The sequence below is a fragment of the Ursus maritimus genome, unplaced genomic scaffold (genome assembly GCF_017311325.1).
Source record: "Ursus maritimus isolate PB19 unplaced genomic scaffold, ASM1731132v1 scaffold_9, whole genome shotgun sequence".
Lineage (NCBI taxonomy): Eukaryota > Metazoa > Chordata > Mammalia > Carnivora > Ursidae > Ursus > Ursus maritimus.
The window spans coordinates 73,693,358-73,720,136 of record NW_024427107.1 but is presented as its reverse complement, the minus strand read 5'-3'; the positions used below and the strand labels follow the sequence as shown (position 1 = coordinate 73,720,136).

At 41.5% G+C, this 26,779-nt stretch overlaps 1 protein-coding gene across 1 annotated transcript in view; it reads right to left on the bottom strand.

The window, feature by feature from the left end:
• KHDRBS3 (KH RNA binding domain containing, signal transduction associated 3) overlaps window positions 1-26,779 on the bottom strand; it is a 177,785-nt gene that overhangs the window by 124,673 nt on the left and 26,333 nt on the right. The gene's annotated exons all lie outside the window — the stretch shown is intronic.

Sequence of the window (26,779 nt, the reverse complement as noted above, 5' to 3'; positions counted from 1 at the left end):
CCCCCCCCCCCCCCCCCCCCCCCCCGCCGCCCAGTCCAGGATGTATGCAACATTCCTTGCCACTCCTGCTGGAAAACTAAGGAAAGGAAAAAAAAATGGTTAACTGACAGAGATCACAGTCCTGCAAGACCCATAATTCAGTTTCCTGAAGCCCTAACATTATCATACCCTCCATAAAATTGAGGGAAGCTGAGGCAGAAGGAAATGTAAATAAAACGGAATTTCTTTGGACCTGCAGCTCATTGATAAGGACACAGTGATAGTGTGAACAGCCTTGGCTTGATGGTGGCAGTGGCAGCGGGGCCTCCAGCATCCTGGGAGTCTTCTTTAACATATGAAAGTGCTTTCTCAGCCTCCCCTTTCCCTTACCTCCCCCAACCCCATGGTATATAATCAGCCACCCCTCCCAACCCGGGGCAGCAGCTCTTTCTGCCTAGGGGTCCTGTCCCTGTGCTTTAATAAACCACCATTCTGCACCAAAGACGTCTCAAGAATTCTTTCTTGGTTGTCAGCTCTGGACTCCACCCCACTGAACCTCACATATATTCCCAACCTCATCAATAAAGACCAAAGCATGTAAATCAGAGCTGAGATGCTCCCCAAAACTGGTAGAAGGTATCTAACAGGTTAAACAGTTCCTATACACTAGACACTCTACTGGAGGCTTTACCTACGTTTAGTCCTCACAACTTCTCAGAGCGATGGGGCAGAAATTATCAACCCCTTTCCTCTTATACCTGATCAGCAGCAGAGCTGACGTTGGACTGCAGGATTATGGACTCTCAAAGGTTTTGCTTCTTCTCCAAACTACCATACAACTTTGGCTTCAAAACCAAGCAAAACCTTCCAAGCCAACAGGTGAGCACAACAGATTGAATTCTACCACCAATAAATCAACAGAATTTTCAGGAACAATCCACCAACTGCATTTATGGAATGCCCACTATTTACTGAGAAATATGACAGAAACAACAGAGGGAGTTAAAAACATAATAAACGTACAACAGGACAAACTCATTTCCAGCATTCTGCTATGCAGAGTGCTGAAGACAACAAATGACCAGGGCTTAGGTTCACCCATGGTTCTACCAGTTCTAAAGGTGAATGTTGGCGAATTTCTCTTCTATTGATCCATTTTCATCTGGTAGTAAAGAAAGTTCAGAAGTGAGTATTACTTGGCATTGGCTGCAAAAAATGGTTCCATTTCTACTTAAATCACCCAAACAAGGGAGGCAGGAAGACGGACCAAGAAGGTGATGAGAGAAAGAGGCTAGGAAGTTCTTGCGTTTCCAAACAGACCAGTCCTGTGGCTGTTCCAAATGCTTCAGGACTATTCTTAATAGAACCCAACACATTTGTCCAATGAAGATTTGGTAAACCCACAGATTAAATGCAGAAAACACTGCATGAGGTTAATTCAAGTTAGTAATGATTTAAGTTGGTAACTACTGAAAGGAGGGATGGGAGTAACTACTAAAGACTGAAAAGAGGAAAACCTACTTTTTAGTTATACCTGCCTTAGGGTTACACCACATTTCTCACTTTTAATTGCAAACATCATTAAGTATACTGCAAAAAACCAGCTATCTTAAACAATTATCAGGCTCCAGAGGTCACCAATTAGAACCCTGCAAGGATTTGAATTAAAAAAGGTTTTATGATTAGGTGAAGTAATGATCCAAGAAAGAGATTAGCTCTGTTCCGACTGTACTCATTATAAAACCCATTTCCTTTGTGTGAAGATTCAGTGTCGTTCTCATTTATCCTGCTGGCATTATCACACTTGGAGATAGAAATACGACTGTACTAATGATATCCTATAACAACCATATAACACAAGCATTTTGCTATTACTTTCATATCTAATAAGATCACCAATGAATATTTTCTGTTGGTTAGATATACAACATACAGACTCTAGGGCTATGACAGACTATTCAAAATAAATTCAAAGTAGGATATAATCATGTGATGTCTAGATAGACATTTTTAGGCCAGTTTCATAATCATCATCAGTCCCTATTTTACAGCAAAAAGTCAGAGTAATTGGGGGAAAACGATTCTTAAGATATTACATCGTATTTTTCATAAGCTGATACAGGGTCACTTTTATAAAAAGAATACAAAAAAATAAATAGCACGGTCAAGGATTGCAAGCAGATCCCAAAGAACACATCTACTCTGATACTATTTAAAAGGCATATCAACAAAGCCATGAGATACACTAGAATAATGAACACGGCTTAAAAAAAATGACACAGTTTAATATTAATACAAAACATACAAGATGCCTAAAAATACTATATTTCCCTCATAACTCAATGTTCTTCTAAGCTACCTGAAAAGTGCCAAACAGGAATAAAACACTTTTTAAAAAACAAAATACAATAATAGCAGAGAGAAAAATTTTGTCACTCAAATTTCATCATCATAGAAGCTAAGACATTGATAAAAAGTCTATTTGGAAACAGTGTAACAGTCCCATCTTCCGAGGACAGGAACATGCCAGTACAGACATATAGGCCACCGGAAATGAGGACTGGCTTCCCATGTCAATGGAAAGCCGGGAAGAGTGACCCACACAAGGTCATTCTCCAGCTACATTTTGTACACGGCTTCTCCTTAGGAGTCAGGTGCCACCTCTTCACAGTGGACATTCCCACTGGGGATTTTCTTAAAGGTATTTGTCAAGCTGGGTATAGATCTTTACATTCTAAACCAGTATATACATTAAAATCCTCTAGGGATATAACAACTCAACCATGCTAAGGGCAGTCAACTGCATTCGCTTGTTTTCATTTTGTCCTTCAACCACAGAGAATTTAGTTAAGCAATTATACAGGCTAGGGGATTCCACTTGTCAAATCTCCTGACAACGGACTGATTTATTTTAAGGCTGAATATACAGATGACTTGTTACTTCACAGAACTGCCCCCACGTGGCCTGTCCAGGCAAATGAGACAGAATCAAAGGATGGATAGAGGGCTTTCCTTTGACTAAAACTAGCAATTACTATCTTAGGTTGATGTCTGACAGTTTCTATTCTCTTGTCTTCAACACTGGAGGTGAGATAATTTGTTGTTCTAGTCTACAAATGAGGGAACAAACTGAGATAAGAACACTAAGGTGAATACATGGCCAGGAATCCAGAGAAGTGTTCCCCTAGACCAGTTTCAAGAATCCACCAATTTGTGTAGCAACTGTGGGCCACAGCACGTAAACATACACAGTGGACGTGAAGTATTGCTAACTCATGGCACAGGGAGAAGGAATAATGGTTAGGGGGAAAATATCTAACAAGACTCTGTAAGGCAAGAAATAATGCAGAGAAGCTGAAAAGCACTGTCTGGGAAAACCAGCCAAAATAACTGAAAATGCTTATCCTAAAGGATAAATGACTCATGAGAAAATGAAACATATACACAGATATTTCTGTACGTCATGTAAGAGGGGTTAGCTTTGGTCAGTGAGAAGGCCAGTCGTACAGTTAGGACTGAAAGGTAGAAATCAGAGAGAGAAGAAGATGAAGATTCTAATGACGGCACGCTTCCAAGATGGAAGGAGCGACGTTCAGGAGAGTTAACCTTCACCTACAGAGCCCTGACCGACACAGACGTGTCCCAGCTGCCAGGGTGTCACAGACAGGACTCAATCATCTGATGGCAGTTGGACTCAGAGGTTCTTTTCAACCCCGAGATTTACACACACCCTTATCGTCTGTGTCCCTGACCAGCTCTTACACACGCACACACCTGTTCCTCATCATCATAGCCCCAGTCCCTAGTTCTGCACCAAAAATACAACATGCATTCAAAATATATTTATTGAGCGAATGACAGAGAATGATGGGATTCTCCATGGAGAGCACAGTTAAGACTTGATGAACTTTTAAGAATCCCCACGGGTTTAATTAACCAAGACGAAAGGCACCTGTCTCTCTCTCCTATAAACAAACCGTCTCTGCCACTTCCTAAGCTGTGGTCTCTGGTCTATACTTGGACGTGGACATGCCTGAACAGGAGAGACTGGGGGGGGGGTGCTGACTCTTCCCCTTTTGCTTCCAGTTCCTGGCAGCATGCCGCCTGGGGCTTCCAGTTCGAGCAGTGACAGCGATTCCCCCACCATCCCAGAGCCACTCTCACTCCTCAGCAAGCCAGGACCCTCTGCTCAGAGGCTTGAGTCTGGCCCTTGAGCCGCCTCTTCAAGCTCCCTGAGGAACCACACTGACTAGGCCTTGGAACCTTGGCTCCACGGAGCGCTTCCTCCGTTTCTTCCTCGGCTCCCCATGCCCTAAGGATGAGGGTCTGACTAGTGTGACTGGTCTGTGTTACTTCTGTGTCCACACTTGCTTTTCCAGCCACCCGGCACCTGTCTAACCAACTCTTTATACAAAATCCTCTCTATGAAAATACCTGGTATGATTTCTGTTTACCTGACTGATATACGATCCTGAAAATTCCTGGAAGTACAGTGGAAAGGACCTGCCAATCAGCAGGCTCGGGGTCTTAAGTATTATGTGTCAGGTCCCATGCTGGGCCTTCAGGAGGGCCCTCAAGGGTCCCACTGAGCACAAAGCAGGCAGAGAAGTGGCAGGGAGCACAGGGGCTGGAGGGGCAGCCCGAGCTTGACACCAGAGCATCTGGGGCAAGTCCCTTACCCTCACTGAGCCCTTACTTCTTCACGTATACATATGGGGGGGAACCCAGGCTTTTGAGACCTGTCCCCGACACCTGGGGTTGGGAGTCACTAATCTAATGGCACTGAGCCTCTTCTGATTCTTCCAGTTCCGTATTGCCTGGAAACTCAATTAAATTTTAGACCAGTGATTTATAATAGCAACAGGGCCCTGAAGAAAAGGCCAGACAGCTTTCCTAGGCATACAGCATACTTGAGCATGCATCTGCTTTACCCCGAGAGCACGACCTTACGTCCTCGGCCCTAAAGAGGTCCGAGAAGGCGGAGAGCAGAGGCTGGCTCATGAAGCAGCACTGCGGTGGTTCGCTCCCTACTCCACGCCCCGTCTACACCATAATGATCACATCAGAGTTGGGAAAAATGGCATCTGTGTAATGACATTAGCATAGATGTTCTCCATACAATGGAACCATAATGAATATCCTGGAGGCTGAATTATCTGAGCTAAATTTCTGATTTCCCCTGTGAAAAGCACAAAAACACAATATAATCTGGGAATATGCAACTGCAGGTGATGTTTACCTTGAGAAGCATACCTATCAGCATTCTAATTTGAGTAACAGAGAGTAAATTCCTATGAATATATAACCATTCAACACATTATTCAGAGGGAAAGTGTTTATCATCTTCAAAACATTTGCTATTCCAAGAACTAATTAAGTTTACAAACTGTGTTGTGAATACCAGAAGGCAGTAGACGTACAAATCATATTGTTAATTATGCCTCTGACAAAGCAACCGTATCACAGGTATTACATACAAATGCTACAACCAGCCAAGTCCTTTAAATTCCATGATCGCAAGTTTGCGAACAAATGAAGGCAAAACATGAGCATAAAATGAATGTAAAATTAAGTTGCTTAGAGGAAAATTCAAAAATAGCCCTAAGTGAATGCTTAATCGAGTTATTTGTCACCTGTTTTTGCTTATGGCACTCCCAGAACAGCATATTAACCTACAGCTCCAGACAAGCACCGCTGTCTAGCTTTCTGACACCTGCAATAAGAGTATAAATTAATGATGATATGGAAAGAAGAGCTTAATTTAGTGAGACCTGAAGTGATAAAAACTAATAAAAACACGGGTTCAAATTGCAGACCGCACTTACATACAGTTGGACATTGGGAAAGAAAAGGAAAAAAAAAAAAAAAAAAAGCAAGTCAGAGGGCTCTCCGTCCCCGTGACTATCAATCAGGGACACTGACACCGACTTCTGCAGCTCGGAGGACTAATCACACACGTCACGTGCCACGCCTCAACACGGCGCACAGCAAATTCCAACCTCCCACACATTCCATATTTCTGCACATTAATGTGAGCAGAGGTATATATGAAGAGAAGGCTAATGAAACTTCAATGGAAAGTTTAAATATTAATATACTTAGCATTAGAGATAAAGACTTCCAGAGCGACCAGAGTCACAGCAACTCCTGATTCTCTGCGGTCAGCAATCTGAGCAGTGGCACTGGTGTCCACCGGGAAGGACCCCGGCAGGGTCACACCAGGGGAGCGTGAACATGAAGCTGGAGATGCTTAAACACTTCCGTCCTGACTCACCCAGGGCAAGTGGTCTACTCGGGTGAGCGCCTTACCCTCCCTGACACTCCATTTCCTTACCTGTAAATCAGGGGTCACCTAGTATCTCACTTAGTCAAGGTGGAAATTAAATGTGACACCAGTCAACAACCTGCAAGAGCTCCTCGAGCGTCACGAACCGGCGGCAAGGGCCCAGGCAAGCCCCGTCTGGGAGGCTTGCTCTAAGCAGCACAAGAAGCTGCAGACCACAGGTCATAACTGCAGTTACACGAGGCCTGCAGGGGAGCCTTGCATTCCGCATTGACAGCTTGGCCAGCTCTCTAAGCTCAGACCTGAGGAAAGACACGTCTGCTTCCCCCCCCAGAGCAGTGAAGATGGTATGCTGGGCGAAGGAACAGTTCCCGAGAACAGGGAAGAGAGCGGAGCACAGGCACAGTATCGATAGAAAACTGTGTCTCTGGGATGACTGAACAAGGAAATAATATCAAATGGGAAAGTGTATAAGAGCATATACAGGTGTATTTCCACACGACAGTCTGTCCACCACGTCATTCCTACCCTAGAAGGACATCACACACTCACACCACATGTACGCAGGACTCTCTAGACGGCAATCAAAACCACACAGACCAGTACTGCCCAAGAGAACTTCCTGTGATGGTGGAAATGTATATCCATGCAGTCCAACACAGTGGTCACAGGCCACATGTGGCTACTGAGCAACTGAAATGTGGCTAGTGTGACTGCATTTTTTGTTTTATTTCATTTTAATTAATTAATTAAAACTTGAATAGCTCCGAGGCACCTGGGTGGCTCAGCTGGTTAAGTGTCTGCCTTTGGCTCAGGTCATGATCCTGGGGTCCTGGGATGGAGCCCCGCATCGGGCTCCCTGCTCAGCGGGGAGCCTCCATCTCCCTCTCCCTCTGCCGCTCTCCCTGCTTGTGTGCCCGGGTGGGCTTTCTCACTCTCTCTCTCTCTCTGTCAAATAAATAAATAAATCTTAAAAACAATTTAAAAAATAAAAAATAAATAAACTTAAATAGCAGACGTTACCACGGCACAGAATTGGACTACCACTGAAAACTAAAAAGGAGGTGAAAAGGTATGTGATCGGCAGAAAGAGATGAAACGAAGTTCAAACCTTTATTTTTTTATGCAACGACAATCGACTGAGCCCTTACGACATGCTCCCTAGCAAACACCTGGATGGGTCAGACTAGTCCATGGACTCTGGTGTCAGGCAGCCCTGGGCTCGATAAATGGTGGTTATGTTACGGAACTGTCATGATACGGACCCCATTCTCAAGAAGTACATACATGTGGATACAACACAATGTATACATTTTCATCACTTTAAGAAAAGTACAAATGATATATTACAAAATTTAAAGGAGGCACTAAACATTTCTAGTCCAAGATCAAGAGGAGCTTGAGCATAAACAGTACGTTAGCAGAGCCTAAATGAGCGGGCCGGGATATGTGCAAGGGCGTCCTATGCGTGGGGAGCAGCATGAGCCAAACTTTGGAGATGGGTCTACGGTAATGTCTGCAAAGACTATGAAGCAGCAGAGTGACAGAAGCAGAAGGTACAGAGTTGGGGGGAGGGGGTCTGGTGACAGAGCTGAAAAGGCAGGCAGACCTCAGGCAGGTCAGGAAGGGCTTGCAGTGCTGTGCTAAGTAAGTAGCAGCTCCTTCAGGACAGGCTGGGAAGCCTGGGGCACTTACACGGGGCAGGAGCAGCAAGAGGAGGAGAGAAACTGCATCCTGCAGCAGTGCCCCATGGCTGTTCTGTTCCAACTGATGATTCTGTGTCCACGGCTATTTGGGTTAAGGCTAAACTAATTTAGTGAACAAAGATGCCACAAAAAGCTGTACAGGAATGAAAAGATACGATAAAGAAAAAGTGGGTTTGAGACCTCCTTAGGCCTCTATATGGTAACTACCCACATCAGAAGAGGGAAGCAAATTAAAAACTTCAACAATTTCATGCAGAAAGCACGAGATGTGCTGGTATGAACTTTAACGAAAAAACTCACATATTATATGTTAAACTTAGGGCCAGAGGCTGAAGACTGCAGAAAGTGAGAATCCCCAAACAGCAGCACCCCAAAATGTCTTCTTGTCACTACAAGGTCATTTTATTCTGAGACTAAAATGTGAAAGAAAATTCTGTTATATGACACCTTTGAAAGAAGAAACAAACAAAAAAAGAAATCCCTACGTTACCACTTTTCTACAAGACAGGATGAAAAAGACTAAGCTACATTTTGGGACATCCGGTAAACAAATATAAATCTTACTGAAGGATGGGTAGAAATGTAGGATTTCAGGTGTCTATTCCTCTAATCTACTTGCAGCTCAAATCTCTGGAATTCATCCCTACCTCTCTCAAACGCGTTTAGATCTCTTAAACATTCTCTGATACTGTTTCAGTTTCTTGTGATTCTTCTCAAAATGACCTTTACAACTCATAGAAATAATATGTTAACAGGGCATATTTTTGCCTGAAACAAGAACCATGCCATGACTGATATTTCATGTGGACTTTTAAAAGTCTTAATGCCAGAACATCACACCTTTATGTATGCTCATGAGTCACCAATCAGATATATTCAAAGGCCCTAAATTCTAAGAAAGAAAATATTACAAAATAAAGGGAACAGGCCTCCAAAAATCAGCCAGTGCTGTTTATGTCTATTTTATAAATTAAGTGTTTGTTCAGCCACACATTATTACTGCATATGGTGTAAGCAGAGAAAGAGACAAGGTCAGCATTTATTGAGAGGTTCCTGAATACCAGACAAGCACATTTTAGGCACTTTTAAATATCTTGTCTTAATTAATCTTTGAGGGAGGTAACAAACCCAGGAGGGTCTTCTCTTGCGTATCAAGGCAATCAATGGAAGTGACAGGTACTGAGTCCACACCTGCTTTTACCTACAGCAACAGCATCACATTCTGCAATGAGAATATGTAATTCAAGTTCAATATACTTAATACAAGCTTCCACTAATCCCTGGTTAATCATTTTACCCATCTTCCCAAAGCACTCATGCAATGCTACTTTGCGGCATTTGCCATCATTGTTTAGCTCTGCCTTAATCATGGCTAATTTACATCACTCAGGACAGTGTCGTGGATGTATCAAATACTGGATGAATAAATGAATACATTCTCTTCAACAATCATAAGATACGAATTCCCCGTTGATTTCTACCATGAAGTAGTTAAGTGACCTTTAGCAAACTACAAGTCTTTGGAGTTTTATTTTCCATTTCTTCCAGGAAATATTTTCTGACCTCTCTACCTCTTTCCACCCCAGTGCAGCCAGCCTATCCCTATAACTGGGACTAACAGCCTCTAGGACAAGGGCATGGTGACATATGCTTCCTTTCCAGACAACCCCTCCTCTGAGGGGCCCTTGTTCCTGTGCATTTCAAAACCTACTCCCATCAGCCTCCACTGGCCCTATGAGCTCGATGATCAAGTTCTGTTTGGTCTCCTCCACACAGAATCATCTCCAATAATATCACCTCCTTTCACCTAATCACTTTACTTAAAAAAAAAAAATTAAAACCAAACTTCTACAGGATCCTGGCTTATCAGACCTCAAAATGAACTGCATTTCTCTCGCTGGCCACTGTACTACTTCTGTCTCTTCCTGAAATCATTTTGTTCCTGTTTTTAGGGCTAAGTCTGACTTTAGCAGTTGCGGTGATTTTCTGAGATCAGTGATAAACTCTCTTCAATTAAGAGATGCAGTATCATTATATACGGCAACATGATTTTCTGTGGAAAAATCCTGAAGGTAATTGTAGCCAATATACGACAGTTTTAACTCCATCGTAGAACTAACAAAAGTAAACTTTACTGTAAATGTAACAAATGTTTTCTATTTCGTTTTAACTTTGTGGAAGTGTAAGTGGGGTAAGAGCTCTAGCAAAGGAGGAGGCGGGATAAAAGGAAACTGCTCAAAACATTTTTTTATTTCCACCTAATACAAAAAGTGTCTTTGATCAAATAAAAATCCAAGTAAATCTCCTCCTCCAGGAAAAGCTAAAAACTCAGGAAGCAAAAGATAAATGAGCTTAAGATACTCTGATGTTTTTCTAGAGTAAAAATCAATAGTTTTTAAAAGTGTGATGAAAATAAAAACTAAGATGCGTAGATACTGTGCCTTAACAAAAACATGACAGGCTGGCTATATCCTGTATCTAGGATTTTATATCTTCGGAAAGAAGAAATTATAATGAAAAACAAAGTTACAGATAAGAGCTGCAGTTTTGTGTGACAAGACCCACATAGAGCTAAGTGCATCAGAAGTTTTAAAGGCATCAAGGTAGACTTGTAGGAAGACGGGAGTTAAAAACAGGTGCACGTGGATTTAAACGGCATCCCCAACACCTCGAGGCTGTCCAACTGCTTAATCTTTGACACTCTCTTTCTTTACTGGCAAAACGTAGACACTGATGGCCACTATGCGGTACCGTCAGAAGCAACTAAAACAGAAAACAAATAAAATTATGCCTGACAGGCAGTAGATACTTTTATTACCTATTAATATTGTTATATTTATGTACTTTTAAGTACTATCCCCTCCTGCCAAAACAACAACAACAAAAAAAAAACTACACACACACTGAAAATACCTACTTTTCCCAACCTGAAATCTGCAACGCTCTTTGCTTTCCTGCACATCATTCACCTAGAACAGGCACCAAAACTGACCTGTGGTGTAGGGTAAGAGAAAAATGAACAGCAAGTCAATCCTAAGAGTAAGCAGGATGTACAGAGCCAGTCTGACCTAGATCTAACCTGCATTTACAGTAACCAGGGTTCTTTCAAAGGACAATACCCAGTACTGATCAGGACAGAGGGAGACAGGTAGATAAGAGAGCGCCAAAGCCGCCACCACAGGAACCAGTCAGTGCCTGTTTCCTCCCCACTCCAGATGCTGAGCCTGGGGGGGAGGGGGTGGCTGGGGGAGAGGAATGCCTTTCTTTCCTCTGTAGTCTTTATATTTCAGAGTAAGCGCTCAATATATGTCAGATAACTAAAGGAATCCATGATTAGCATATGTGTACTCCGTTATTAAAAAGAAGAAGAAACGCATGCTTCACTCATCGGTTCAAAGTCACTTCATTCATCTATTTATTGAATGTGTTTCACATGCCAGGGGTCATGCTGGCTGCAGAGCTCTTTCAGAAACAACAGAGAAAGAGTTTCAGTGATCAAAAAACTTAAAGAGCAAGGAAGGCAAACGTTAGGGAGATAATTATAGCAAAGGCTGCTGGGTGTCCTGACAGCTGAGTGCACAGGCTAAGAAAGACATGAGCAGAAGAGCTCAATCCAGTTTACCTCAGGGTCAAAGGCGGCACGTGGAAGCCAAAACCTGTTGAAAGATTTTCAACACAAGAATTACGTGCTCTGCTGTGACCGTTACAAGATCAATCCGGCTCTCACCTGCCAGGTGAGGATCAACCAACCCAGCAAGGCAGGTGACCCACGTAGGACACTGCTGCAGACACATTTCTTAATTTGACCAAAAGCGCTGATACTCATCAACCCCAGAACCCCCGGAGAAAGTGTATCTCATGTCCTACGGCTTCACTCCCTCCAGACAATGCAATGTGGATAGACCATAACCAGGTTTTCTTCATCTTTGGGTCTGTGAACATCTTGAAGCCCAGAGAGCCTTGCAATATCCCTAAATGAACACATGAGCATAAGAATCGGACCACAAACCACAGGGCAGCATAAAGAAAAAAGTGTTCTGTGCCACGGCGATTTAGTGCCAAAGGCCAGGCTGCTTCCTGTTTTACAATCACATATAAATCACCTGATAGTGACCCAATTAGTCATGGAATAATCATATATTCTTGAGAACTCAGATGGAAGAGTACCCAAAAAATGGCTAATTTTTAGCCTTATGACCTCAGATAAGTACTTATCCACTTGGTTACACATTCTTCACTTGTAAAAATGAAGAAAATTCTACTAACTTTTCATGGGTTACTGAAAAACGTAAGTTTAGTACATAAAGAAAACCTACTCACCATAATACCTGATATTAATAAATGCTGCTTTTAGAGACATTTACATTAAAGCATATTGACAATTTCTTCACTGTACAGACATGGCCTGATACGCTTAACAAATTACCCACCTTCCACTCCCATCCCAGCCTAAGAAAGGAGGGTTCAGGTATGCTGCTTGCATTAGTAAAGACCACAGAGATGCTGATGTTAATGGTAAGAAGGTTGAATTCATGCAGAAAGGAAACATTTACAAACTTGGAAAGCCTTCAAAACAGCCATTCAAGTGAAGCATAAAGAAGAAAGAAGTGCACACAGGAGAGGCTGCTCCGGTCCTGGGAGCATACCCTCTTCTCAGAAATACCCTTACAAACCTACCTTCAGCACACGGAGCACCTCCGGCACATGCACTCCCGAGCACAGTGGATTTCCTGCACCCGAAGCTGCACCCGGGGCCCACCCTGCAGTGAAGGAGGACTAAGTTACCCTGCTGCTGTGCCGAGACCAGCAGGAAACCGAGCTGGCCTTCCTCACACGTCAAATCATACAGACGGGGGCAATTTCTGTGCTACTCCCCCAGGGAGACAGGGAAGTCTAATTTCCCCTTATACCCGGGCTCATTTTAGGGACGTGGGACTTCCAGGGCCAGGTCCTAAGAGGCATTTCGGGTGGTACCTGAGCCTCTGGAAACGCACACTCTTGGGACACTCCCCCTGGGAACCCTGTGCCCCGAGCCCTAAGAAGCCCAGGCCTTGAGGAGGCGACAGGCAGGCTGCCTGGTCACCCACCAAGAGCCAGCAGCACCTGCCGGCTGCTGGAGGGAGCAGTCTGGACGTTGGCTCGGTCAGGCCTTCAGATGCTGCAAGCTGGGCCACCATCTCACTGCCACCCCCGGGGAGCAGATGAATCCGGTCAACCCACAGAACCACGCGCAGGACCAGTACAGTCTTGCGCCACTTAAAGTCTGGGTAGTTTATTACACAGCAATAAATAGCACGAATATACCAGTCCATGCAGATTGCAAGTTAAGAAATATTACCCAAGGCAGCCACTTGCCTAAGTATTAACCAGCCTCCCCCATGTTCAATTTGGCAGATTAAAAACCAACCAAACAAAACCCTGGTACTTGTTTAAAAAAAACAACAGCGGCCACAGCAACTTTTTTCATGACACATCTCCAAAGGCAAGAGAAACAAAAGAAAAAATGAACTTGTAGGACTTCATCAAGATAAAAAGCTTCTGCACAGCCAAGGAAACAGTCAAAAAAACTAAGAGGCAGTCCACGGAATGGGAGAAGATATTTGCAAATGATACCACAGATAAAAGACTGGTATCCAAGATCTACAAAGAACTTCTCAAACTCAATACATGAGAAACAAACAAACAAATCTAAAAATGGGCAGAAGATATGAACAGACACTTTTCCAATGAAGACATACAAATGGCTAACAGACACATGAAAAAATGTTCAAAATCATTAGCCATCAGGGAAATTCAAATCAAAACCACACTAAGATACCACCTTACGCCATTTAGAATGGCAAAAATGGACAAGGCAAGAAACAACAAATGTTGGCGAGGATGTGGACAAAGGGGATCCCTCTTACACTATTGGTGGGAATGCAAGTTGGTACAGCCACTTTGGAAAACAGTGTGGAGGTCCCTTAAAAAGTTAAAAATAGAACTACCCTATGATCCAGCAATTGCACTACTGGGTATTTACCTCAAAGATACAGAGGTAGTGAAGAGAAGGGCCATATGCACCCCAATGTTCATAGCAGCATTGTCCACAATAGCTAAATCGTGGAAGGAGGCAAGATGCCCTTCAAAAGATGAGTGGATTAAGAAGATGTGGTCCATATATACAATGGAATATTACTCAGCCATCAGAAAGGATGATCACCCAACATTTGCAGCAAAACAGACGGGAGTGGAGGAGACTATCCTAAGTGAAATAAGTCAAGCAGAGAAAGACAATTATCATATGGTTTCACTCATTTATGGAACATAAGTTATAGCAGGGAGATCGGTAGGAGAAGGAAGGGAAGAATGAAGGGGGGGTAATCAGAAGGGGGAATGAACCACGAGAGACTATGGACTCTGAGAAACAAACTGACGGCTTCAGAGGGGAGGGGGTAGGGCAATGGGATAGGCTGGTGATGGGTATTAAGGAGGGCACATATTGCATGGTGCACTGGGTGTTATACGCAAGTAATGAATCATGGAACACTACAGCAAAAACTAAGGATGTACTGTATGGTGACTAACATAACATAATAAAAAATTAAACAACAACAACAACAACAACAACAATTGCTTCTGCAGAGTTTTCTTCAACTCACTGATCTGTCTTCTGGCTAAGCTTTCTCTTTGCTTGCATGACCTTCCTGTCCCCTGCAGTTTTCCTCCCGTTTCGGCATCCATGCTCCTATCTGTCCCTGTCTACAGTTAATGTGCCCTCAGCTCCATCCCCAGCCTGGCCCTTAGCTCATCTGCAGGGTCTAGCACAGGGACCCTGAGTTCTGGGACGAGGAACACTTTCTCTGTAGCTCATATTTACATTTCAAAAGGAATATTTACTTGCTTAAACTATGCTTCGTAAAATATTTAAAATACCACACGCCTATGCTTAAAATGCAATGTCTATATAGTTCAGTGATTCAATTCTGAAGTTCTCTAATCATCTCCCTGAGGCAAAATACAGACTGTTCACACACTGCTCTTGTCCCAACACTCACCCAGTGATACACCTAGTCACGCCATCCCGGTGCCACGGACTGTGCCTCCACCAGGGAAACCATACCGATGAACCAGCCTCTGGCCTGGAGGCACGCAGCCTTGGTTACAACAAACAGACCGATAGACACAAAATCATGATACAACCCAGGAAGGGAAACACGAAATCACGAAGGGCCCACAAACACTACAGTGGGGTAACTGCATTCAGAGGCCGTGCTGATCCCGCCTAAACTCGTGCTGTGCTTCTTCTAGTTGTAGTTCAGCTATTCCCTGGGGTCCTGGAGGTCATTCACTGCTTACATTTCAAAGCCTAGCAGGCTGAGGTACAGCTTACACCCAGGATGGAGACAGCAGCAGGACAACAGGGCTTGCTACCTAACACTGACAGAAGCTGGAAGATCTACGAAATAATTTTTGAGCCGGTCAGAAAGCTGCAGTACGGAACTAGGTGAACCGAATCCTAAAGGATGGCAAGCTCCTCCAATGAGAGATGGGACCCAAGAAATGCTTTACCCTCGGCAAAGCACGAAGGGGCAGCCCTACATAAAAGTATGAAGAAAACACCCGACATTTTCACAAAGTCTTAGAGGCTGCCTGTGAGCCAGCAGGACAGTTTAAAATGCCTGGGGAAATGCGCCTACTCACCAAGTTTCCTGCAGGCCTCCACCGGCTGCTCCAGAGCAGGGCAGGGCAGACTTCAAGGACAGTTTCTGGGTGGGACAGCAGGGACAAGAAGCCACTGGGAGGCAGACAAAACGAAAACCCCTGCTGCATCCCAGATCCTTCTCTCACATAGAGCAAAGGCATCTGCCACTGAGGCAGGGTATGGAACCCTCACCATGCCCTTCTCCGCCTGCAAAGTCTTGGCTCCCTGGAGACGGTGGGGGGTGAGCAGAACCCCCTGGGGAAGATTTTAAAAGTCTGTTTAAAAACAAACAAAACAAAGAAAGCTAATGAACAAAATTCAGCCCCAACACGTGTACTGTATTGACAGCAGGCAAAATGCATCTGCTACCAGAGGAAGGGCAGGAAACCAGACTGTTCGGGATCCTGCACTGGAACACGGCTATTAATGCTTAGATTTGAAAGAAAAAAGTCTCAATTTAATGATCTAAGCTTCCAAGGAAGAAACCAGAAAATGAAGAGCAAACTAAGCCTAAGCAGCAAAGGAAGGAAATAATAAAGAGCAGATATCAATGAGATTACAAAACTAAATCAATGAAACCAAAAGCTAATTCTTTAAGAAGCTCAATAGTGATATAATAAATCATAATTTATCATAATGAAAATAAGCAGCCTCTAGCCAGACTGATGAAGGGAAAAAAAAAAGTGAAAACATAATTTCCAATATCAGGAATAAGAGTGACATCACCAGAAATGTTACATTCATTGAAAGGATAAGAAAGTATTCATCAAGATAAAAAGCTTCTGCACAGCCAAGGAAACAGTCAACAAAACAAGGAGGCAGCCCACGGAATGGGAGAAGGTATTTGCAAATGACAGATCAGATAAAGGGCTGGTATCCAAGATCTATAAAGAACTTCTCAAACTCAACAAATAATCAAATAAAAAAAAATGGGCAGAAAATATGAACACTTTTTCAATGAAGATATACAAATGGCTAACAGACACATGAAAAAATGTTCAACAACATCGGCCATCAGGGAAATTCAAATCAAAACCACATTGAGATACCACCTTACACCAGTCAGAATGGCAAAAATTGACAAGACAGGAAACAAAAAATGTTGGCGAGGATGTGGATAAGGGGAAACCCTCTTACACTGGTGGTGGGAATGCAAGTTGGTACAGCCACTTTGGAAAACAGAGTGAAGGTTCTTCAAAAAGTTAAAAACAGAGCTACCCTATGATCCAGCAATTGCACGACTGGGTATTTACCCCAAAGATACAGACGTAGTGAAAAGAAGGGCCATGTGCACGCCAATGTTCATAGCAGCAGTGTCCACAATAGCCAAACTGTGTAAGGAGCTGAGATGCCCTTCAACAGACAAATGGATTAAGAAGATGTGGTCCATATATACAATGGAATATTACCCAGGCATCAGAAAGAATGATTACCCAACATGTGCATCAACATGGATGGAACTGGAGGGGATTATGCTAAGTGATATAAGTCAAGCAGAGAAAGACAATTATCATATGGTTTCATTTCTTTGTGGAACATAAGGAATAGCAGGGAGATTGTTAGGAAAAGGAATGGAAAAATGAAGTGGGGGGGGGGAACAGAGGGCAAGAGGAACCATGAGAGACTATGGACTCCAGGAAACAAACTGAGGGCTTTAGAGGGGAGGGGGTGGGTGGATGGGCTAGCCAAGTGAAAGGTATTAAGGAGGGCATGTATTACATGGAGCACTGGGTGTTACATGCAAACAATGAATCATGGAACACTACATCAAAAGGTAATGATGTACTGTACGGTGACTACCATATCATTAAAAAAAAAAGACACAACATAAAGAAAGAAATTATTATCAACAGTTTTATGCCAATAAATTTGATAATTTCAGTGAAATGGACAATTTGCTTAAGACACAAACTACCAAAGATCACTCAAGAAGAAAAAGAAAACATGAATAAGCCTCTATCTATTAAAGAAACTGAATTCATCGTTTAAATGCCCAAATAGTTTCACTGGTAAATTTTACTAAACACATAAGACAAAAATAATACCAACTGTACACAAACTCATCCAAAATAGAAAGGAAGAATAAACACTTCCAAACTCATTTCATTAGCCTAATACAAAAATGAGACAAAGATTTTAGAAGAAAACTACATATCAATATCCCTCATGAGCAAGAATGAAAAAGCTTTTAATAGGATATTAACAAACTGAATTTAGCAATATCTAAATAGGAGAATACATGATCACCAAATGTGGACCATCCCAAGAAGATAAAGTCTTAACACTGGAAAATAATTCAATGTTTTTCATTATATCAACAAACTGAAAAAAAGAAAAGCCATATGGATATCTAAATAGATTTAGAAGAAGTATTTTATTTTTTTAATTAATTTTTTTTTAAAGTAGGCTCCATACCCAGCATGAAACCCAACCTGGGGCTTGAACTCATGACCCTGAGATAAAGACCTGAGCTGAGATCAACAGTTGGAGCTTAACCAACTGAGCTACCCAGTTGCCCCTAGAAAAAGTATTTCAAAATATTAAATCTCCATTATGATAAAAATTCTCAGCAAAATGGGAATAAAAGAAAACTTCCTCAATCTGACAAATAGTATCTATTTGTATCTATTAAATCGTATCTATTAAAAACCTATAGATAACATCACAATTGATGGTACAAAACTGATTTCCCCCCACGATCAGGAACAAGGAAAGAATGTCCTCTTTCATCACATCTACTCACTGATTTGGGGGTGGTGGGACAAGAGGTGGAGGGGATCCTAGCCAGTGCAATAAAACAAGAAAAAGAATAAAAATAATTCGGACTGAAAGAGAAAAGTAAAACTGCCTTTATTCACAGACAAGACGATCTAGAAAATCCCAAGGATTCTACAACAAAGCCACTAGAAGTACTAAGTGAATTTAGCTACACTGCTGGATGTAGGGCACCGTGTGACAATCAATTACAATTCTAGGTACAAGCGCACGTGTGGACACACACACAACTTAAATAATGTTTCAATAGCATCAAAAATATGAAATAGGGATTTTTAACAAAACTACAAAACACTGAAATTTAAACATTTAAAAGCTACAAAACATTGAAATTTTAAAAGATCTAAATAATTGAAGAAATAGATGTCCATGGGTCAGAAGACTCAGATTGAAAGATGCCAATTCTCCCAAATTTGATTTATAAATTTAATGCAATTCCCTATCAAAATCCCAGTAATTTTTCTGCAGAATTGATAAGTTAACTTAAAAATGTATATGCATGATTACTGACAAAGATTCAAAGGCAATTCAGTAGAGAAAGATAGTCATTTCAACAAACTGTGCTAGAACAATCAGATATACATAAGCAAACCAATTCATCTCAAGCTTGCCATACACAAAAAATAACCAGAAATAGAACACAAACCTATATATTCCATTTCTGTTTCCCATTTCCTTTGATACACCTTAACTCTCCATACACAGAGGTTTCTCTAAGTGGATTAGTTCAATAGATATACAAGTACTTTTAATTACCATCAGAAAGTAAATGAAAAATGCATTTTTTAAATTTTACAAAAGTTCAGTTGAAAAAAATATAGGGCAAAGTACTGCAACTCACAGATCTTATGCTAATAATCCTGTATATTTGTTCAGCAGAACTCACTACTCACAACGCTTCTATATCCACTATGTCATATTAATCCATTATAGCATCCCTGGTTTTCGACAAATGATTATCAGCATTCCATTTGGTACTTCCAGTCTTGAGATTTGTCGGGTTACCAATCTATATGTTTGTCAAATAATCAAAGAAGGGTGATTGTAGGTAGGGAAAACATACAGTAGATATTAAAACCTATCCTTATAAAGTTAGTGTGACTTTTCCTGTTATCAAAATATTCTTAAATGTACAAAAGAGTTACCAAAATATTCTTAAATGTAGAAGAGTTAATTATAAAATAACCTACTTTGTTACATTATGATAGTAGCTTATACAGAGTAAGCAACTACTAAATAGACAACCAGAACAACATTTAGCAATTTGTGAGCAGCTATTGGCCAAGAAATTTAATTTATTCATGGAACAAGACTTTCCAGAGTCCTGCAAATGTACTAAGCATTATCCTAGATGTGAAACATGGGTTTCACAAATCCAAGAGTTTCCCATCTTTTTGATCTTAGCACCCCTTTAGACTTAGACTCATAAAAATATTTAAGAACCTCAGAGAGCTTTTTGTTTGCATGTCATAATCTATTAATATTTACCATGATCTAAATTAAGACTGAGAAACTTAAAAACATTTATTAATTTAAAAATAACAAAAATAAATGATTACATTTTAACATAAAAACATATTTTCATGGAAACAACTACGGTTTACAGAAAAAGAAGAAAAAATCAGCAAGAAAAATGGCACTATTTCACTTCTGCACACTTCCTTAATGCCTGTCTTAAAAAAGAGAGAGAGAGAGAGATCCGAATTCTCATCTCTTCTGTGTTCCAACTACTGCAACATGTTGTTATGAAAGCATATGAAAAAAAATCCACACAGGCATGATCTGGAAAAAGGAGGTGTCTTTCCAGACAATTGTGGATATTCTTCGTACACAACTCAATAAGCACTAATTTAGAGGTGAGTTGCAATAAGGAATCTGAAACTGTATCAATGAACTTTCCACACTGTTAAACTAGAACCTATTTGGTCTATCTTGTACTAGAATGAATCTTTACTCACGCGTAACTTCGTAACATCACACATGATCATTTGAAAAATACCGGCTTTTTTATGTAGATCTTCCAGAAGCAAACACATTTCACTTACAATATTAAAAAAGCACATGTGTTTATATCACTACTCCCTTCAGAATCTTTAAGTATTTGGAAGCAGTTAAGCATGTGCTTAGAATTTCCCAAAATCTAATTTTCATTTGAAAGCGCAAATTTTATCATGACAACAAATACTATGAGCTACTTAATCTGAAGTAAAGGCTCATTTCATTCATTTTTTGAGAAAAAGTCTGTCAGATTTAAATAAGCCTTACTTATCTGTCAGTGTCAATCTTACTTTTGAGTAAAGATGGATTTATTGTTTTTTCCCTGCCAGCACCTGGTAGTGGTAAAGAATAAAATTACTATCAAGTATAGTTTGATGCCACTGTCTTGATATTTGTCCTAAGGGGCTAGGAATCTTCCTGCATTACTTCTGCATTACCAGTAAAAATGTTCACACGGTGAAAAAGGCAAAAACATCACCTTCTTGGGAAAAAATGTTTTGACCTCACAGACCCTCTTCAGGGATTCATGGACCACACTTTTGAGAACCCCTGCATTAATCTACTGATGAAACTATGTCAACTCTCCCCTGGGCCTCCAACCAATAGGACCACTGACAAGATCTTATCTCTTGGGGCTCTCTGGTCCTTAGCTTTATAACCAAACCAATTTTCTTACATCGTAAGTTAAAAATGAAATATACATACACATACACAACGTGTACCTTTACCCACACTAAATATTCACCTGCATGAAAATAAAGCTTAGCTAACTGAATGCATGAATTTCAGTTCATTTTCGTCATCTTGGTTTTTTTTTTTTTTTTTTTTTTTTGGAAAGGGAAACATTCTCATTTTTTCTAAAACCCAAAGAATTCTCTCTAGGTAAGTAACAGTGTTTAGAAGCATCATAATGAGACTGTCCCTGCCAGATAGAAAGTAGGGAGGCTCTCAGATGCACCAAGAGCTGTGTTGAGAAAGCATTTCTCACTCCTAGGGCAATGTGGAAAGGAAGGGACTCTATTCCAAAGAGAGAGGGGAGGCAAGGTAAGTCTATGCTGGTAACATTAGTTCATTTACATTACTGGGTTAACTAGAAATCCACAGGTTAGCTTGGAAACTAAGGGGAAGTAAGAAAGAAGATCAACATCTATTAATACATTACCATGTACTGAACACTTACTGGGACTTGCACATTGTGGTTTCATGATGGCATTTAAAGCTCACAACCCCCCGTATTTCACAAAGTGAGTCACAGGCTGGTCAAACACAACTGCATATGCTGAGTCCAAAGCCCAGGGTGACTCACAGCTTTAGTAATGTGATTTTTCCATTGAAAGATGTGTCAGATTCCCAGTAACAATCTGATTTACAACAGGGTTAGAAAACTTCTGTGAAAGGTCAGATGGTAGATATTTTAGGCTTTTCAAGTCATAAGTCTGTTAGAGCTCTTCAATCCTGTCATAGCACAAAACATACGATGAGATTATAGGTAAACACATCAATGTGTCTGTATTCTACTAAGACTTTATTTATGGACACTGAAATTTGAATTTCAAGTAACTTTCCCATGTTAAGAACATTTTTTTTCAACCACTCTTAGCTTGCGAGTATTTAAAAAAGCCAGATTTGGCTGACAGGCTGAAGACTGTGAATCCTGATTTAGAATATACAGGCTGGATGGAGACTGCTAAGTATTTTATAAAATTCAAGTATATTACTTACACATTCTTCATATCTTCAAAACATTTTAACTTTCCTCATATTTTAAGCCAGTGATAGATATAAAAGTACCAGAAGCCATAATAAAGGAACTTTATTTCAGGTTGTGAAAATGACTTACTCAACAAGAAGATACTTTTGTATTAACTCTATTCACTATTGTGATCAGTTTCTGCTCAGGAGAATACTTACATTAAATGTTTATACTTAAAAAAAGCAAAACGAAGTTGAATTAATTTTCTCAAATATTTGGAAAAACACACAATCCATTCTTCAGTTTTGAGATGCCAACCTTTTAGCCACTCGGTTGAAGAACCGAATCAAAACCTCTTTAACAACCAAGGGGAGTATTTACTCCGCTGAGTTATTAGAAGAATCACATGAGCTAATGCACTAAGCACTTACTAGCACACAGCATATATTTAATATTATATGACTCTGTGCTTACAAAATAGCAAAAACAAAGTCAAAAAAACAAAGTTTTTTTTTTAATGCACAAAGAAGTTCACTGCAGTGTTATTTATAAAAATAGGGAGCACTGGAAATCATTTCTGTAAAATGAAAATCATTCAGTAAACTACTAATTATAGGACTTTTTTAATTCAGAAAAAAATCAAAATTTTACATTTTAAAAGAAGGGTCTGATTCTGGCTTCAGTGAAACTGGAATTAAGCACATTCTACCAGGTATCTCCCAGGAATGTGGCCCAAACCTGGACAGAGTGTAGAAAGCAGTCATCTAAAGGGCTTTAAAAGCAAATGGCAGCAGGAGAACTGGGGAAGGAAACCAGAAACTGAAGTAAGATCCACCCAGTGTGAGTGCCTCTTTTGTTTTCCTCCTATTTCTCCCATCCTGGACTTGAAGGCAGCCCAAAATCTGAACTTGGTACCAGGGATCCACAGAAAAAGCTCTAAAAACAGCCTTCTCTTTCTGGTCTGAGGAGCAGGAGAGGGAGCTCTAAGGATCAGATGAGGCTGGGAAAATCCTCCAGGTAAGTCTACTTTTTAGCTTATTCATCCTTTCTCTGGTGCCCCTGCTTCCAGGTAATCCCACGGCAGTGCGGGCAAGAGCAGCGAGGCCTTCCTCATCTCCAGCCCCAACCTGCTTACACCTAGCTTATTCTCAACCTGGCATCACCATCTCCTGGACAGCCGTTTCTTACACCCCAGTGTGGGTTATGTGCATGCCTCTGTGCTCCTGTGAAGCCCTCTGCTCTAATTCCATCTACATGGGGTAGGGGACAGTCCCTTTGACCCCACTCACTGAAATGCCCTAGTTTGGATCTCAGAGAACTGCCTGTTTGCTGGATATCTGCTCTGGGTTTCCCTTTATATGGCCATCCTCCTGCTATAACTCAAGTTCTGCTAGAGGACGGTCCTGGCCACACTGCTCATGACTGTGGACCCTGTGCCAAGAATGAGGCCAATACATGGAGGACAAGAAATACAGGTTACGTGAATAAATGGGCATTCCCAAATTGTCTTCCTTTTTGATTACAAAGTATTGTCATACACTGACATTTTCAAACCCTGAACACTTCACAAGCACACACAATGTGCTGAAACATGGTATTTAAGGACCATAATTTAAGGACCATTTCCATAATGGTCAGCACGTTACCTCCTGTACAAGCCACCAGCCAGACTGCTAGGAAAAATTCCTATTTTAAACAATTCTTTTTTAGGGGTACCTGGGTGGCTGAATCTAAGAGTATGCCTTCAGCTCAGGTCATGATCCTGGGGTCCTGGGATTGACCCCATGTCGGGCTCTCTGCTCTGCGGGAGCCTGCTTCTCCCTCTCCCTCTGCCCCTCCCCCTGCTTGTACTTTCTCTCTAACAAATAAATAAATACAATCTTTTTAAAAAATTCTTTTTTAATTTGAATGAAGCTTGAGAAATAAGACATGGTGGCCCATGCAAATTATCATCCCATTATGTTTAGTTTTCTCAGTAATTACTTTACTTCAATCATATTTATACTGTTTTATTACGAGTTCATAAGTGGCCATTGTGATTTTTTGGGTCAGACATTTGCTTTCTCACCGGGGCCTCTACGATTGGCTTTTGGATTCCATCTACTCTCACAACTTCATCTGTCACCATCCTCCCTGGGCCGGACCTCTTTCATGGGCACCAGTCCCAAGTGTGGTCTCACCAGCCAACATGGACTGAGTACTTTCCACACCTAAGGCACCTGACAGCAATTCTTTAATCTTTGCAACAACCCAAGGAGGGAAGTTTTGACATTCCCACCACAAGACAGGGGTCCACAGCCAAGCTGCCCTGCCCAGCCACTGGACGTCCCCACTTGACTCACCTCTGCTGTCCACCCCCACCCCACCCCCCACCCCCACCTACATCCCACAACTTTGAAAGTGGCCCTACTGTACATTTTGGGTTCTGTCTGGGAACTGATGAAGATAAAATGTTAAAAATTATTTACTTCGCTCTAAAATATCATTCAAAATAAGTACACCTACCTAGGGGCACATGGCACATATTACATAAATATTAGATACACAAATAAAATCAAATGCTATGTGCATTTGGTATGTTTCCAATACCATTACTGTCATCACCTGCCTTAATGATTTGTGTTTAATTCTAAAGGTATTACACAAAGAAGTGGTTTTAAAAATTCCAACACAAAACAAACAAAAAAACAGAGAACATTTACTCATTATTCACTATTAATGTTGGCAGACACTGAAGTTCAGAATTTCTACTCCCAGTGACACTTGCTTTTCTCAATAATATGCCTTCACTCTGCTCCCTGGCTTTCCTCTTAACACTGATTACATAATAACTTGTATTAGTCACTCACTTTCATATTATTCAACTTTTCAAAGCTAATTATAAAATATGTTGAATCCCACACCCGTGTATCAACAGCTCTGAAGATAACAATGGTGAAACCGAAGCACTTTGGCTTTGTGTTACAGTTTACACACTGAGAGTCTTTCTCATTCTTCCAACTTATCAACCATTATCTCCGTGTTAGAGGTGAGGAAGGAGAAGGCAGAGCAGAGAAGTAATCTATCTGCATCACAAGGTTCCAAGATGGGCTCTATACTACCAGACACGCGTGCAGGTGTGGAGGCACGGAGGGCAGGGACTTTCTTGCGTGTAACATTTCTGGAACCAGAACACTGCACTTAACAAAGGTTAGTCAGTTTCCTCCAGCAAAAAGCTACAAACCCAAGTTACAGACAATATGTCAAAAGTAAGGGACACTGGGTAGACATGTTCTTTTTCAGAGCTGGATAGGTCATCAAAACCAACAGTCACTGGCCTTGGACTGTAAGGTGCTTCTCCACGTGCAGAAATAAGTCGTCAGCTTCTCTCCCAAGTAAGAACCCCAATCTTCCCCAGATAAAAATACAAGTCCTGATGCACGGGGAGGGGCTGGAACCATGCTAAGTGCCCTGCAACTGTGAAATGTTAAACTACTTCTGCATCTACATGAGATTACAGATGAGGCTTTACATACAGGCAGCATGGAACGAGAGAGGAAAGGCACACATGTCAATACCGCAGGCCAAAGCAACAGGGCACCATGACTGATATGCAGTGTGTCCATTGATCACCAAGTGGATCGGAATCCTGCTCTCTGCCCAGCACGAGAGACAGAAGGGAATCAAACAGAAACAGGCCCTGATCTTATGGGGGACTACGGCCTTGTAAGGGAGGCATACTTCATAAAGGAGGAGGAGGAAAGGGGTTGGACAGAATTATCAAAGAAAATAAGAAGTCCTGTAAATATATTACAGCTATAATGTGATGATGATAATAAGTTAAAATAGCTGTTTCTGTATTCTGGCTGGTCATCACCACCTGCAGGCACTTTACTGGGCCTCTACACATGACATCTCTTATTTTCAGAATAGAGAACACTCAAAAAGGGTAACTTATCCAATGCACAGATAATAATCAGCATTGCTGGGACCTGAACTCAGGATTAACTGAGCACAGACACTGAACAACCTCCACTCAGAACATTCATTAAGCATCAAGTATGAGCAGGAACTAACCATACACTTAGTCCACAGTAATAATCAAGACATGGCCTCTTCCCACGTAAGTTACACTGCTGTGCAATTCCAATCAGGATGGTTTAGGAGCCTCTCACTGAACATGGGCTCATAGCCAGACTCCCAATCAGATATGAAACTCACGCCAAGAACACCAGCAGCCCTGCGTCCTCGTCTTCTCTATTTCTCAACCCTCTCTCGTTTTTGTTTTTTTTTTAAGATTTTTATTTTTTTTATTTGAGAGAGAGAGGGAGAGCAAGTGTGAGAGAGAGAAGCAGACTCCCCAACACTGGGCTCGATCCCAGGACCCCGGGACCATGACCCAAGCCAAAGGCAGACTCCTGACCAACTGAGCCACTCAGGTGCCCCTCAACCCTCTCTACTGTTGAGGATGGCATAATTTTCTGAAAAGACGCTGAGCTCTAGGCTGACACCTGCTATCCTTAACTTTCTCTAATCTCTGGATGATGAATCCAAACAGCAGTCAAAGCAAAAAGGAGGGGGGCATAATTTAATCTTTGTTTAAAGTGTTTTTCTTAATAAGCTGAATTTGGAGTAGGTCTCTGGACTTCTTATCTCTGCCAAGCTGCAGGATTGGTCACAAT